This window comes from Miniopterus natalensis, chromosome X (genome assembly GCF_054644295.1).
Source record: "Miniopterus natalensis isolate mMinNat1 chromosome X, mMinNat1.hap1, whole genome shotgun sequence".
In the NCBI taxonomy this organism is placed as follows: Eukaryota; Metazoa; Chordata; class Mammalia; order Chiroptera; family Miniopteridae; genus Miniopterus; species Miniopterus natalensis.
The window spans coordinates 3,307,305-3,323,423 of NC_142103.1; positions in this window are offsets into that span (position 1 = coordinate 3,307,305).

A 16,119-nucleotide genomic window follows, 5' to 3' on the forward strand; every position below is an offset into this window, starting at 1 on the left:
GAAAAGGCAATTAAAAGCATGGTAAGGTGCAAGTTACTTTTGAGACCAGATTTACAAAATAATACTGACATTACTCAGTGCTAGCAAAGATGAAGAACAACTTGAACTCTCATGCATTGCCCCTGTGAATGTAAAGTTGAGTACTCACTGTGGGAAATGACTTTGTAACTTCTTATATATGTATACATTGATCATTTGACTCAATAATCGCATGCCTGGAAGAAATAAAAACACATGTTCATATAAAAAATCTATACATGATTGTCTGTTATAGCTCTATTCATGTTTGACAACAGGTAAAACCATAGAACATCCTCACATAGGTGAATGCATAAACAAAGTCCATACACTGGAATAGTACCCAGCAACAAAACAGAAGAAACTGTGGACACACAGAGCAATTTGGAAGAATTTCAAAGACTGTTGAGTGAAAGCAGCCGGGATTAATGAGTTACTATACAACTGGCTCCATTATATGACACCCTATGGAATATATAACTAGGATATGAAGAATGGATGTGTGGTTTTTGGTGGTGGCTGTGGTAAGAGGATATAAATGTAGATTGCACATGGGAAGTGTTTGTTTGGAGGAGGCAGTTATGGAAATGTTCAGTATTCTCATTATGGTGGTGATTACACAAATCTATATAAGGGTAAAAATCATGATATAGTATTCCAAAAAAAGTGTTATTTTTTTGCTATTTAAAAATATAAAATGAAAATGAAAAAAAATCACTGAATAATTATGATAATGTCAGAAAAATGACTTCATAAGAAGGAAAGTTACCAAGGATAAAAAGGGAATAATATATAATGATAAAAGACTCAATTTACCAAGATGACTTAATGGCCCTTAATGAATATGCACCTAAAAGCAAGGCTTGAACAAAAACGCAGAGAGAGAAAAAAGAAACAGTCAAAGCTACAATTATATTCAGAGACATCAGCATCCCTCTCTGAGTAAATAATCAAATAATTAGAAAAAAATCTTTAAAAGGAATATCAACCAAATTGAACTAATTGGCATTTAAAAATCACTCCAACAGTAAAATGTACATTCTGTTCAAGCGTACCCAGAACATTCACAAAGATAGACCATAAAAAATACTAAACAAATTTTTAAAAACCAAAATTATGTGAAACGTTCTCTACTTTAATGAAGAGAACTAAAGAAATATGTATAAAGTGACCAAATTTTTGGAATTTAAACAACATATTTATACCAACCTTGTTTCAATGAAATTTTTGAGGGAAATTAGAAAGAACTGCAAGATGAAAACCAAGATACACCACATCTAGTTACATCTACTCAAGTATTTGAGGGTTGACAGAGACGAGGGTGAATTCTGTGCGCCCCTCTGTGTTTTAGGTTGATAAAAACCATGAGTCCTTCTTAAAATTTCATATTTACTCCAGACAGGGCTGGAAATAGCTCTCTCTGCTCTCTGAAGATGTCTACCTCAGGTCAAAGTCCCCATTGTTGTGACACTCCCAAAGAGGAAGAGAAGGGACAGGGAGAATCTGCCTATCAACTCTGCCCAAGACTTCCCAGGGCTGACAGCATGAGAAGGCATCTGTGGGTCCTCCTCTGTCTGAGGCTGGAAGTCCACTCAGCCATTGCGGAGTCATCCTGGTGACTCCTGTCAGGGTCTGGGTTCCTCACTCTCATGGTCTCAAGCTGGGCCCCTCTGAACAAGGCCTTTACTTGTCTTTGACCCCCTAGCCAGACGTAAGAGACTCAACAAGTGACCATGACTAAAGCATCCCAGTGCTGATAGCATGTGGGGAGCTGGATTCTGTGAGGCCTCCTCTATGTGGGGTGGGAGTTTCTGCAGTCATCCTTCACAGTGCTCATCCTAATGACTGGCAGATCATGAGGCTCCCCTACTCTTCCAAAGATTACAGTGTGACTCACCTAAAAGAAATTAGTTTACTGTGGAGAAACCTGAAAAACACTCTTTCATCAAGATAATGTTATTACTGATAAATCCTGTTGATAGTATGTACCCTGAATATGATGTGATGAGAATGGCCCTTTACCTCTCTGTTCTTCCTTCCCCAAAATATAATCCATGTCTAATAATAAGAAAAATATCATAAAAATCCCGATTGAAAGACATTCTATAAAATTCCTGACCCATATTCCTAAAAGCCATCAAGGTAATCATAAACAAGGATCAACTCAGAAACTGGCATCACCAAGAGGAGCCTAAGGAGATATAGTCCCTGAAAGTAATAGATTGTCCTTGAGGGAGTGCTGGAACAGAAAAAAGAAATGTGGTGAAACATAAGAAATCTGAATAAAGTATGGACTTTTATAAATAACAATGTATTAATATCGGTTCATCATTTGCAACAAATGTACCATACTAATGTAAGATTCAATAATATGTGAAACTATGATTGGAACATATATGAATTTTTTTCACTATTAAAGCTATTTTCATGTAAATCTAAAACTATTATAAAATGAGGCTTTTAAAAACTTAGATGCATTAGTAAACTAGATAAAGGATATGTATGAAAAACCTGCAGCAAACATCATGCCTTTCAAAGGAAAGTTGAAAGATTTTACTTTGAACTGGAGAACTAAACTAAGATTTAGTTATCACCATTTATATTCAATATTTTAACAGAAGTAGCAGCCAGTGCAATAATGGAAACAGAAAGGCAAAGGGATCAGAAAGTAAGAAACAAAGTTTTTATGACAAGCAGATGATTAGACTGTATATGAAGAGAAAAAAACAAAACAAAAATGAAAGCTAAACAATGCAATCCATAAAGGTGAATATAACTTTGCTAGGTGTAAGATCAATATAGAAAAAGTGAACTTTGTTTTCTGCCACCAATAAATGTGTGAAAATGAAAGTTAGCAAAATATAACTTGTAATCTATAATGCTAAAACATTAAGTATTTTAAATTTAAGTAGGAAAATTAGGAATTTTACCAAAAATATACAATTGTTGGGTCACTAGGTGATCCTACCAGCTAGTAAGAAGTACAAAAAAGCAATAGTAATTAATTTTATATATTTTTTAGATTCTTAATTTTCCTGGTTAAATTTAAGATACTTAATGTTTTAGTATTATAGATTACAAGTTATATTTTGCTAACTATCCTAAGAAACCTGAAACACCAATCAGAAAGAACTTATGAACCCCTGTGTTCATATCAGCACAATTTACAATAGCTTAGATCTGAAAACAATCCAAGTGCCCATTAGAAGAAGAGTGAATAAAAAAGCTGTGGTACATTTACCCCATGGAATACTATGCAGCTGTAAAAAAGAAGGATCTCTTATTCTTTGGGACAGTATGGATGGACCTGGAGAGTATTATGCTAAGTGAAATAAGCCAGTCAGAGAAAGACAAGTACCACATGATCTCACTCATATGTAGAATATAATAAGCAAAATAAACTGATGAGAAAAAAAAAGATGCAGAGACATAGAAGCATGTAACAGACTGAAGGATCTAAGAGGGAAGTTGGGGGTGAGGGAGTGGGTGGGGAGAGATTAATCAAAGAACTTATATGCTTATATGCATAACCTACGAACACAGACATTGGTAGGGGGAAGGCCTGGTGGTGAGGTGGATGTGGGGTAGAGGAGATCAATGCGGGGGAAAAAGGGACATCTGTAATGCTTTCAACAATAAAGATAAATTTATATATATATATATCTACATGTGTAAAAGAAAATATTTCCATGGATGTGAAGATTCAATACTATAAACATATTATTTCTCACAGAAATAAAAATGCAGATTAATTGCATCCCATTTTTTTAAAAGCAAAGGGACTTATGTGAATGTGTGTGTACATGATACAATGGATGATCCTAAAATATAAAGGCACGAAAATTGTCAGAGTCAAGATATTCTTGAGAAAACTAGAAGAAAAGAGCAATTACTCTACCAGCTACGAAGAAGTTCAGAAAAGCAACAGTAATGAAGAGTTTGCAGTTTGGGTGCAGGGACTGACAAGGAGATCAATGGAACTGACTCGAGAGTCCGACAAAAGTGCGCATGCATATGCGCGCACACACGTACATTTAATTTGTGAATAAAGTTGCAACTGCAGAGCAGGGGGACATACTTTTAATAGCCTTTTAATTTTAATAAATTACACTGAAACAACATAGTGTCCATATAGAAAACCAAATGCAAGTGGAACCCTCCTTTATGCCAGACATGAAAATAATGACAGGGAGGTTAATGACCTGCATTAAAAGGTCCATTATGAACATTTCTAATGTACATAAGAGTATACAAAAGAACAAAATGAACATTTGTATAGTCTTATCATTTAGAGAGACAGAAGTATGGGTCAATTAGGGCAAAGGTAAGACTGGAGGAGTAAAGACTTAAAGAGGCTGGGGACAAGGTAAAGTCATTTAACAGGATGAACAGAGATAATATGAGTAAAGTAGGAAGAGAGGAAATAGCTCCTTCTGCTCCTTTATGTCAGCCATAGGTGGCCTTGCTACTTCCATGGGCCTTCACTTTCAAAGAGCAAGATCTGGAACTTAGGAGTTGATTGGGAGACTTCTACCAGGGGCAATGATCTCTTCCTTCCAACTCCTACTGTGATCAGTCTTCCTGCTAACCTCAAGAGTACTGCAGATCCAAGAAATATAACCTGGACAGAACTATTCCAGAAAAGCATGACCAGGTAATGTTGGGTAGACTATGGATACAACGAACCTTTACTGACTTAGAGCCAGTGCAATGTTGTCTACATGTGAATGGGGCAGAGGTCTGTCTCCCTCCCTACATAGATAAGTCTGCTGGAGGGAGGACCATGGGTATCTTGGCCTTTCCTTTCATTTGCTCAGGTGATGGTGTCTGTCAGATTCTGTTGTTTAGCAGAAAGACCTTCCTGTAGACCCCCTCATACTAGAGCTTGGGACTCTTAATGGAGTAGAGGAAAGGCCCTCTCCTTGCTGAGGTTCAGAATGCTCTGAATAGAGAGAGGACAGAAATATGGGCATAACCCTGAGCTAATTCCACAATGGGGAGGAAGTTACAGTAATACCAGTGGGTGGGTCTTGTCTATCACATGAACAACCATGTGTCTGTCCTGGAATTGCCTTAATGAAGTTTCTTCACAATCACAATGAGAATTAGGACTCATGCATGGAAAGGCTTCAATCTGACAGTCAATTCTGTAATTGGAAGGGAGATAACCACAGGAGTCCCAGCAGAGCTGGCAAAAAATGCTGTTTTGTCACTTACCTTACGTAATAGGGTTGGGATGAAGATTAAATAGGGACATGGATATTTACTGTAATTCCTATATACAGTTAGTGGTGAATAAATGTTAGTTTCTATTATTATTGTTGTGGTTATAATTATTAGTCTTTGTATGCTATAGTAATCACCTGGAATAGGAAAAAAATGTAAGTAACCCCACATAATTTAGCAGCTAGTGGAATCAGGTCTGCTCTCTTGTAGACAGTGTCAAACTTGTTGATGCTAACAGTCTTTTCTCTTTCTACACAGTTTCTGTGTTGAACGAAGATAATTCTAAGCTACTTGAAATAATATGTAAAGGACCATAATTTGATAAATGCTTATCTAGTGAAAAGCAGCTTAAGGTAAAATAATACAAGAAGGCTGGTTATAAGGTTGATTAGAATTCTAAATTGTGCTAGAACATCTTGCATTTATACAACACTATTCTGTAAAAGAGCCCCATCACTTCCTTCCCCCCATGTACTTATATCTGATAAAAACACCCAGGTACACTTTTCTGTGGGGCCAGTAGGAAGTTGAGACCATGCAAACCCTAACCTATAAGGGACACTCATCCTCTTACCACCCTAAAAGCCAAGTATCCTTTCTCTCTCTCTCGCTCTTGCGCTCTCGCACTCTCAAGCCATTCTTTTTTCATTTTTAAATTACAGCTAGCATTCAATATTATTTTATATTAGTTTCAGGTGTCTATCAAATCATTCTTGAACCTGCTCAAGAGCCTCCCTTGCTCTCTCCAGAGAGCCTCATTATGTGAGTAATAAACTTTTTCACACTCTCCTAGTGCCTGTGTCATGAGTCTTGACATCCAGACCGAATTTGGGGTGAAGGATCCATCCTGTCTCTGTGGAGCGATCACAACAATTGGCCCTCTGAACAGAACATCAAGGTGCTGTCCACTACCCCTGGGGTCTGTCTTCTCTTGCTTTAGCTTCCTAACTGGCTCTGCTGCATGCCGGTAGGCATGCAAGGTGAGCTACTACCTGCTGGCCAGCTTGCATTTTCAACTGCCATTCCTTGTGCTGCCTTTGTGAGTCTTAGCAAGTGTCTGCTAAAGATCTGACCCACAAGAGGTCAGTTTAGCAAATTGACACACAGACAAGAGTTCTCCTTAAAGTAGTCCTCAATCATGCGTCTCAACCTGGATGTATGTGAGTTTCCGATTGAATCTTGTGTCTCAATTCCAAAATAAGATGGGGGTGACACTATGCCTAAGGAATGACTCTTACGTTGTGAACATTTGTTGTGTCTTAACCAGTTACTGGCCCCTTTCTATAGAGAGCTTGATTGGCTAGTCTGTTCAATATACAGGTCCATTGGGTGGTCACTCATGGAGGGAGAGGTCACTATGTGGGACGCCGAAGTCACACTCCTGAAAGCGAAAGACTCACTAGGACCGTAGAAAATGCTGCTGCTGCTGCCTATGACCCTGCCACACACACACACACACACACACACAGAGAGAGAGAGAGAGAGACACACACACCGATGATCCAGATCCTCAGGGTTCTAGAGAGAAACCTCATTGGCACCCCTGTGACAGCACAAGGAATTGATTCAGCCACTGCCATAGGGAGGTCCATAACCCTGATGGTATTGACTTGGTTTGAGTTATGAGGTTCTCTGGAAGCAAAAACCATAAATGTGAGGAGGGTAGAGAAGAACACCAGTGAAATGTATCCAGTAAACACACACACACACACACACACACACACATACACATTCCACATACAACCTGAGAAAGTTGCCTGGAAGAGCCAAGTGTTGGAGGGAGGTGTGATAATTCAGGTCTTTATTGAAACTTAAATATGGGTACTTAGGTGTGTGGGGTTTTAGGTAAGACATCAAAAATAGGGAATGTGCTGCATTGTTCACAGCAGCCAAGATAAGTAGTGTAGGTGTCCATCAAAGGATGAATAGAAAAAGAAGATGTTATCCACACACCCACATGCGCACACTGCATGGTATCAGTTTTATGTGGAATATTAAAAAAAGAAAAGTGTCAAACTCATGCAAACAGAGAGTAGGAAAGTGTTTGCCAGGGGCTGAGGGGTGAAGGAAACAGGAAGAGCTTGGTAAAATGTCCAAACTTTGCACTATAACATCAGTCACATCTGAGGATTTCATGTAAAGAAAAATGAAGAAACCAACCAAACTGTCACGGTTCTCTAAAACAAGAAGCCTAAAAAACTGTCACAGCCAAGAGGAGCCCAGTGAGGCATGACAGGATGACCCAGTTTAGTGTGGGATCCTGGATGGGACCTTGGGAGAGAAAAACCACATTCAGTGAAAAGTAAGGACATTTGGATAAAGTACAGACGTTAATGAATAGCTGTTTCCCTGTAGGTTCACTAAGTGTAAGAAATGTACCACTATGATGTAAGATGTTAATCGTAAGGGAAATTGGGTAAGGGGTGTATGGGTGTTATGTTTGTAATTTTTCTGTAAATCTAAAACTGTTCTAAAGTGAAACAGGTACTTAAAAAACACAATTCCAGGTAGTTATGAGAGCTGGGGGAGAATGGAATGAAGCACGGAATGGGGGGGGAGGGGTTGGGAAATGGCTTAGAGGAAACCCCTCCCCCTGCCATGTGCAAGACAGTGACTGAACTAGAGGACATGAAGAAGAGTGAGAGAGGTCAGCTTGGGATAGGTGTTGAGGGGTGCTGAGGAGGCTCCCCTTTCTGAAAGCAGCTGTGTAGGCTCCTCTGCGCCCTCCCCTCCCCTCCCCTGCCCTCAGGGTGGTCAGGCTGGCCCTTTGTGATGTCAGGCCTCACCAGGGCCGCTGGCTGGAGGAATTTCTGGTGGCCAACCAGAGCTGAAGGGTGTGGCTCCCCATTGTCTGGGAGGGCATATAGATCGGCCAGGAGCCGCGGAGCAGGGCGCTGTTGCCAGGACAAGGCCAAGGTTCCCAGGAAGACAGCGAAGGCAAGTTCAGATCCAGGGTCTCCCGCAGCGGCCACGAGGATGGACCAAGGCAGCTCAGGCAGCAAGCTGAACTGGAGGTCCGCCTCCCAGCTCGACGAGAAAGAGCAGGAGAAGGTGAGGCTGCCCTGCACCTGTGCCTCCCTTCCCTCCCCGTTGGGCCCTCCCCGGCCCCGGCCCCAGCCCCTGCCCCTGCCCACACCCTCCCTGGCACGGAGCCCTCCTGCCCAGCCCGGCCTCGTTCCGTCCCTGTGTCCCCCCCTTCCTCAAGAGCGAGGCCCTTCTGGCCCTTGTCTCCCCACCAGATAGCCAAGATCATGTCAAAGGTCAGCGCGGTGGTCACGGAGAACCCAGACAACAGGAGGAGAGGACGGAAGCGGCACATACTCGTCTTCTACTACCGGAGGGTGAAAAGAGAGGCTGAGCAGCCCAGGAAAGAGGAGCAGGAGCAGGATGAGGACGAGGACGAGGACGAGGAGCAGGAGCAGGAGCAGGAAGAGGAGGACATGGAGCAGGAGCAGGAGCAGGAGCAGGACGAGGAGGAGGAGCAGGAGCAGGAGCAGGACGAGGAGGAGGAGCAGGAGCAAGATGAGGAGGAGGAGGACATGGAGCAGGAGCTGGAGCAGGATGAGGATGAGGAGGATGAGGATGAGGATGAGGATGAGGATGAGGATGAGGACCAGGAGGCGGGCAAGGAGCAGGAGCAGGAGCAGGGCAAGGATGAGGAGAAGGAGGAGCAGGAGGGTGAGGCCGAGAAGGAGGACGAGGAGGAGGAGGAGGCGGATGAGGATAAGGATGAGGAGGAGGAGGAGGAGGAGGATAAGGAGGACGAGGAGGACGAGGACGACGAACCCGACACTTGTCCCACCACAAGTGGTGCCCAGGGCGACCCAGAAGCAGAAGACAGAGACTTTTAAGTGCCTGCTGCTGCTCTGGAGAAAAGGCCCTTGGGGATGGATCTGAGTTTCCCTGGGCCCCGCCAATAAAGCGCTGTGGGGGGAAAGATGCAAATGCCGGCGTGTGTCTGTGTGTCTGCAGGGCTGCGATGGCGGGCAGGGCAAGGAGCACAAGCAGGACCAGGGCAAGGACCAGGAGGACGAACGAGGATGAGAAGGAGGACGAGGAGGAGGAGAATGAAGATGATGAGGGTGAGAGGGAGGGGGAGGAGGAGGGGGAGGAGGATGACCAGGAGGAGAATGAGTACCAGGAGGAGGGGGAGGAGGACGATGAGGAGGTGGGAAAGGAGGAGAAAGAGGATGAAGATGAAGATGAGGAGGAGGACGAAGAGGAGGAAGAGGATGAGCATGAGGACGACGAGGAGGATGAAGGTGAGTATGAGAAGGATGAGTAGTAGGATGAGGAGGAGGACAAGGAGGAGAAGGAGGAAGAGGATGAGCATGAGAACGAGGAGGAGGATGAAGGTGAGTATGAGAAGGATGAGTAGTAGGATGAGGAGGAGGACAAGGGGGAGGAAGAGGACGAGGAGGAAAAGAAGAGGATGAACATGAGGATGCGGATGAGGATGAGGATGAAGGTATAAGAAGGATGAGTACTAGGATGAGGAGGAAGACGAGTAGGAGGAGGACGAGGAGTAGAAGAGCATGAGGATAAGGATGCAGGTGAGTATGAGAAGGATTAATACTAGGATGAGGACAAGGAGGAGGAGGAGGGTGAGGAGGAGAAGGAGGAAGAGGATGAGCATAAGGAGGAGGATGAAGATGAGTATGAAGAGAAGGATGGGTAGTAGGATGACGAGGACTAGGAGAAGGACGAGGAGGAGGACGAGGAGGAGAAGGAAGAGTGACCATGAGGACGAGGAGGATGAAGGTGAGTATGAGAAGGATGAGAAGGAGGACGAGGAGGAAGAGGACGAGGAGGAGGATGCTGAGGGGATGGAGGAAGAGGATGAGCATGAGGACGAGCAGGATGAAGGTGAGCATGAGAAGGATGAGTACTAGGATGAGGAGGAGGAGGAGGATGAAGATGAGTATGAGGAGAAGAATGAGTAGTAAGATGAGAAGGACAAGGAAGAGGAGGAGGAGGAGTGTGAGGAGGAGGACAAGGAGGAATAGGAGGAAGAGGAGAAGCATGAGGATGAGGAGGATGAAGGTGAGTATGAGGAGAAGAATGAGTAGTACGATGAGAAGGACGAGGAGGAGGATGAGGAGGAAAAGGAGGAAGAGAAGAAGCATGAGGACGAGGGGGAGGATGAAGGTGAGTATGAGAAGGATTAGTAGTAGTAGGATGAGGAGGAAGACAAGGAGGAAGAGGAATAGGGGGAGGAGAAGATGAGGATGGGCATGAGGACAAGGAGGAGGATGAAGGTGAGTGTGAGACGGATGAGTTCTAGGATTAGGACGAGTACAAGGAGGAGGAGGAGGGTGAGGAGGAGGGTGAGGAGGATGAGCATAAGGATGAGGAGGATGGTGAAGGTGAGTATGAGAAGGATGAGTAGTAGGGTGAGAACGAAGACAAGGAGGAGGGGGAGGAGACAGGAGGTGGACTAGGAGGAGAAGGAGGAAGAGGATGAGCATGAGGAGGATGATGAAGATGAGTATGAAGAGAAGGATGGGTAGTAGGATGATGAGGACTTTGAGAAGGACGAGGAGGAGGACGAGGAGGAGAAGAAGGAAGAGTGACCATGAGGACGAGGAGGATGAAGGTGAGTATGAGAAGGATGAGGAGGAGGACGAGGAGGAAGAGGACAAGGAGGAGGATGCTGAGGGGACGGAGGAAGAGGATGAGCATGAGGACGAGCAGGATGAAGGTGAGCATGAGAAGGATGAGTACTAGGATGAGGAGGAGGAGGAGGATGAAGATGAGTATGAGGAGAAGAATGAGTAGTAAGATGAGAAGGACAAGGAAGAGAAGGAGGAGGAGTGTGAGGAGGAGGACAAGGAGGAATAGGAGGAAGAGGAGAAGCATGAGGATGAGGAGGATGAAGGTGAGCATGAGAAGAGAGTTCTAGGATTAGGAGGAGAACAAGGAGTACGAGAACGAGGAGTAGAAGAGCGTGAGCATGAGGATGAGGATGAGGATGAAGGTGAGTATGAGAAGGATGAGGAGGACAAGGACGAGGAGGAGGACAAGCAGGAAAAGAATAGGATGAGCATGAGGAGGAGGATGAAGGTGAGTATGAGAAGGATGAGTAGTAGGATGAGGAGGAGGACAAGAAGGAGGAAGAGGACGAGGAGGAGAAGAAGAGGATGAGCATGAGGATGAGGATGAAGGTGAGTATGAGAAGGATGAGGAGGAGGACAAGGACTAGGAGGAGGAGGAGGACGAGGAGGAGGACGAGGAGGGGAAGGAGGAAGAGGAGCATGAGGACGGAGAGGAGGAGGAAGGTGAGTATGAGAAGGATGAAGAGTAGGATGAGGAGGACAAGGAAGAGGAAGAGGAGGAGGGTGTGGAGGAGGAGGAGGCGGGTGACAAGGACAATGAGGAGGAGAAGGAGGAGGATGAGCATGAGGACGCGGAGGAGGATGAAGGTAAATATGAGAAGGATGAGTAATAGGACGAGGAGGAGGACAGGGAGTAGGAGGAGGACAAGGAGTAGAAGAGCATGAGGATGAAGGTGAGTATGAGGAGGATGAGTAGTAGGATGAGGAGGACAAGGAGGAAGAAGAACAGGATGAGCAGGACACAGAGGAATAGGATGAGCATGAGGACGGGGAGGAGGATGAGTACTATGATGAGGACAATGAGGAGGAGTAGCGTGAGGAGAAGGACTAGGAGGAGGAGGAGGAAAAGGAGCATGAGGACGAGGTGGAGGATGAAGGTGAGCATGAGAAGGATGGGTAGTAGGATGAGGAGGACAAGGAGGAGGAGCAGGAGGAGGGTGAGGAGGTGGATGAGGAGGAGAAGGAGGACGAGCAGGAGAAGGAGGAATAGGATGAGAATGAGGAGGAGGAGGTGGATGAAGGTGAGTATGAGAAGATTGAGTAGTAGGATGAGGAGGAGGCCAGGGAGGAGGAGCAGTGCGAGCAGGAGAAGGAGGAATAGGGTGAGCATGAGGAGGAGGAGGAGGATGAAGGTATGAGAAGGATGAGTAGTAGGATGAGGAAGTGGACGAGGAGGGGGAGGATGAGGAGGAGAACAGGATCAGCATGAGGATGAGGGTGAGGATGAGGATGAAGGTATGAGAAGGATGAGTACTAGGATGAGGAGGGGGAGGATGAGGAGGAGAACAGGATCAGCATGAGGATGAGGGTGAGGATGAGGATGAAGGTATGAGAAGGATGAGTACTAGGATGAGGAGGATGAGGAGGAGGAGGATGACGAAGAGGAGGCCTAGCAGGAGAAGGAGGAGTAGGAAGAGAATGAGGAGAAGGATGAGTACTAGGATAAGGAGGAGGATGAGGACGAGGACAAGGAGGAGAAGGAGGTAGAAGATGAGGACGAGGAGAAGGATGAAGGTGAGTATGAAAAGGAGTACTAGGATGAGGAGGAGGAGGACAAGGACGAGGAGGAAGACTAGGGGGAGAAGGTGGAAGAGGATGAGGACGAGAAGGATGAAGATGAGTATCAGAAAGATGAGTAGTAGGATGAGGAGGAGGACAAGGACGAGGAGAGGAGAATGAGGACAAGAAGGATGACTAGGAGGACAAGGAGGAAGAGTGAGCATGAGGACGACGAGGAGGGTGGAGGTGAATATGAGAAGGATGTGTAGTAGAATGAGGAGGACAAGGAGGAGGAGGACGAAGAGGAGAAAGAGGAAGAGGATGAGCATGAGGATGAGGAGGATGAAGGTGAGTATCAGAAGGATGAGTAGTAGGATGAGGAGGAGGACAACGAGGAGGAGGAGGAGGGTGAGGAGGACGAGGAGGTTGATGAGGACTATGAGGAGGAGAAGGAGGAAGAGGAGGAGGAGGATGAAGGTGAATATGAGAAGGATGAGTACTAGGATGAGGAGGAGGACAAGGAGTAGGAGGAAGACAAGTAGAAGAGCATGAGGATGAAGGTGAGTATGAGAAGGATGAGTACTAGGATGAGGAGGATGAAGGAGGAGGAGAAGGGTGAGGAGGAGGAGGAGGAGAAGGAGGAAAAGGATGAGCATGAGGACGAGGAGGAGGATGAAGGTGAGTATGAGAAGGATGAGTAGTAGGGTGAGAACGAAGACAAGGAGGAGGGGGAGGAGACAGGAGGTGGACTAGGAGGAGAAGGAGGAAGAGGATGAGCATGAGGAGGATGATGAAGATGAGTATGAAGAGAAGGATGGGTAGTAGGATGATGAGGACTTTGAGAAGGACGAGGAGGAGGACGAGGAGGAGAAGAAGGAAGAGTGACCATGAGGACGAGGAGGATGAAGGTGAGTATGAGAAGGATGAGGAGGAGGACGAGGAGGAAGAGGACAAGGAGGAGGATGCTGAGGGGACGGAGGAAGAGGATGAGCATGAGGACGAGCAGGATGAAGGTGAGCATGAGAAGGATGAGTACTAGGATGAGGAGGAGGAGGAGGATGAAGATGAGTATGAGGAGAAGAATGAGTAGTAAGATGAGAAGGACAAGGAAGAGAAGGAGGAGGAGTGTGAGGAGGAGGACAAGGAGGAATAGGAGGAAGAGGAGAAGCATGAGGATGAGGAGGATGAAGGTGAGCATGAGAAGAGAGTTCTAGGATTAGGAGGAGAACAAGGAGTACGAGAACGAGGAGTAGAAGAGCGTGAGCATGAGGATGAGGATGAGGATGAAGGTGAGTATGAGAAGGATGAGGAGGACAAGGACGAGGAGGAGGACAAGCAGGAAAAGAATAGGATGAGCATGAGGAGGAGGATGAAGGTGAGTATGAGAAGGATGAGTAGTAGGATGAGGAGGAGGACAAGAAGGAGGAAGAGGACGAGGAGGAGAAGAAGAGGATGAGCATGAGGATGAGGATGAAGGTGAGTATGAGAAGGATGAGGAGGAGGACAAGGACTAGGAGGAGGAGGAGGACGAGGAGGAGGACGAGGAGGGGAAGGAGGAAGAGGAGCATGAGGACGGAGAGGAGGAGGAAGGTGAGTATGAGAAGGATGAAGAGTAGGATGAGGAGGACAAGGAAGAGGAAGAGGAGGAGGGTGTGGAGGAGGAGGAGGCGGGTGACAAGGACAATGAGGAGGAGAAGGAGGAGGATGAGCATGAGGACGCGGAGGAGGATGAAGGTAAATATGAGAAGGATGAGTAATAGGACGAGGAGGACGAGGAGGAGGAGGAGGGTGAGGAGGGGCACGAGGAGGAGAAGGAGGAATAGGATGAGCATGAGCAGAAGGAGGAGGATGAAGGTGAGTATGAGAAGGATGAGTAGTAGGATGAGGAGGAGTACAAGGAGTAGGAGGAGGACGAGGAGTAGAAGAGCATGAGGATGAGGAAGAGGAGGAGGAGGATGAAGGTGAGTATGAGGAGAAGGATGAGTACTAGGATGAGGAGGACGAGGAGGAGGAGGAGGGTGAGGAGGGGCACGAGGAGGAGAAGGAGGAATAGGATGAGCATGAGCAGAAGGAGGAGGATGAAGGTGAGTATGAGAAGGATGAGTAGTAGGATGAGGAGGAGTACAAGGAGTAGGAGGAGGACGAGGAGTAGAAGAGCATGAGGATGAGGAAGAGGAGGAGGAGGATGAAGGTGAGTATGAGAACAATGAGTACTAGGATGATGAGGAGGACAAGGACTAGGAGGGGGAGAATGAGGACGAGGTGGAGGACTAGGAGGAGAAGCAGGAAGAGTGAGCATGAGGATGCCGAGGAGGATGAAGGTGAATATGAGAAGGATGAGTAGTAGGATGAGGAGGACAAGGAGGAAGAGGAGCATGAGGACGAGGAGGAGAAAGATGGAGAGGATGAGCATGAGGACGCGGAGGAGGATGAAGATGAGTATGAGAAGGATGAGTAGTAGGATAAGAAGGACAAGGAGCAAGAGGAACAGGATGAGCAGGACACGGAGGAATAGGATGAGCATGAGGACGGGGAGGAGGATGAAGATGCGTATGAGGGAGAAGGATGAGTACTAGGATGAGGACAATGAGGAGGAGTAGCGTGAGGAGAAGGACTAGGAGGAGAAGGAGGAAAAGAAGCATGAGGACGAGGTGGAGGATGAAGGTGAGTATGAGAAGGATGGGTAGTAGGATGAGGAGGACAAGGAGGAGGAGCAGGAGGAGGGTGAGGAGGTGGATGAGGAGGAGAAGGAGGACGAGCAGGAGAAGGAGGAATAGGATGAGAATGAGGAGGAGGGGGTGGATGAAGGTGAGTATGAGAAGATTGAGTAGTAGGATGAGGAGGTGGACAAGGAGGGGGAGGACGAGGTGGAGAACAGGATCAGCATGAGGATGAGGATGAGGATGAAGGTATGAGAAGGATGAGTACTAGGATGAGGAGGAGAACAAGGAGGAGGAGGCGGAGGACGAGGAGGAGGATTAGGAGGAGAAGGAGGAAGAGGATGAGCATGAGGATGAAGAGAAGGAGGAAGGTGAATTTGAGAAGGATGAGTACTAGGATGAGGAGGAGGACGAGGAGGACGAGGAGGGGGACTAGGAGGAGAAGGAGGAAGAGGATGAGCCTGAGGATGAGGAGGAGGATGAAGATGAGTATGAGAAGGATGAGTACTAGGATGAGGAGGAGGATGAGTATGAGGACGAGGACGAGGATGAAGATGAGTGTGAGGAGAAAAATGAGTAATAGGATGAGAATCACAAGGAGGAGAAGGAGGAAGGTGAGGAGGAGGACGAGGAGGAAAAGCAGGAAGAGGAGAAGCATGAGGACGAGGAGGAGGATGAAGATGAGTATGAGAAGGATGAGTAGTAGGATGAGGAGGACAAGGAGGAGGAGGAAAACGAGAAGTGGATGAGCATGAGAACGAGGAGAAGGATGAAGGTGAGTGTGAGAAGGATGAGTTCTAGGATTAGGATGAGGACAAGGAGGAGGAGGAGGGTGTGGAATACGAGGAGGATGAAGATGAGTATGAGGAGTAGGATGAGTA